The sequence below is a fragment of the Mus pahari genome, chromosome 9 (genome assembly GCF_900095145.1).
Source record: "Mus pahari chromosome 9, PAHARI_EIJ_v1.1, whole genome shotgun sequence".
Taxonomy (NCBI): Eukaryota; Metazoa; Chordata; class Mammalia; order Rodentia; family Muridae; genus Mus; species Mus pahari.
This window is the reverse complement of record NC_034598.1, coordinates 52,107,954-52,109,275: the sequence shown is the minus strand read 5'-3', so window position 1 is coordinate 52,109,275 and position 1,322 is coordinate 52,107,954.

The following is a 1,322-nucleotide window of genomic DNA, read 5'->3' as shown; positions in this document are numbered from 1 at the left end:
ACTCTGATAATTTTGGAAACATAGTCAAGCATCTTTCCAAAGGAAACACTCTAGTGATCATCAAACTTGAAACCATTTGTCCACCCCTCAAACCTCCCTCTCTCTTAAGTCAGACTGAAATACCATCCAATGAATTATGTGTAAGGTACACCAAGCCTAGCCTGAAACCTTTTAGAAGTTAACCACACACTCAACATCTCGTCAGAAAAGAATTTAATGGGAAATGGCACATTTCTAGAAGCAGGTTTCTTTGAAATATCTGATTTCTCAAAAGCAAGCCCAACACATTCAGCTCTTTGAGTTTGTTAGTTAGGGATGTGTGGGCTTTAGTGATCCCAGGAAACTGTCACCATGTAGCAGTTATCATTACAGTGGCATATGGAACCCTCATTCTGGTCAAGGATTCATAACAAAAGAGGCTCTTCCACTTGTTTGCTAGATGGTGAGAACAAAATCATGAAGCCTTAGACAGTTTAGTGGGAGCAATGTGCTTACGTTGGCCTGCATTCAATATGTCAGTATTAGATTCTTATGGTCAGGAGGTAAATGTCAAATACGTCTTCCTTAGGTGGAAAACACCAGTAATAACACAAATGTTTGGAATATTAAAAAGTCCATATTTACTGAGAATTTTGTTAATGTATGGTTTTTTTCAGAAAGTATCATTAGCACAAGTGGTATAACTTTGGTTAATATTAAATATATAATAAATAAATATTAAATATGTATACATTATGTATATTTACATGCAATGATTATATAATATTATGACTCCTAGAGTGTTTCTCAAACAACCTGGACATTATACTTCCTCTCAAGTGGTGGGTCAGAGTAATCTAAATGACTCAGATTATTCATCTGATCTACCCTGAAAATTTTCTACATGTAGTCTAGATTCCATTGTACTGGGAAATGAAGGAAAGACAATGAGCAGTGTCCTATCCAGTGGTGATCCCTATTAACCACAACAACAGCCAGTGGGGCAAGATATCCCTAAGGCTGCCATAGTGCTATTCTCAATTTTGGGGAAACCAAGAGGTGTGTAAGTGACCTTAAGGCTCATTCAGTGAGAATCATGCCTCGTACTAGGAGGCCAGCTACCAGGACCAGTGAGATTAGGGCTATCAAAGGAGAATCTACTGCCGCCATTTTGCTGGACCAGCATAACTCCCTAACTACATTTAAAATCTTGTCCTTATATACAAAGATAGTGTAACTTTCACCCTCCATCAAAGAAGCTTCTCTTTATAGCAAACAGATCATTATAAGAAACCACAATGGACAAGCCGGGCATGGTGGTGCACGCCTTTAATCCCAGCACT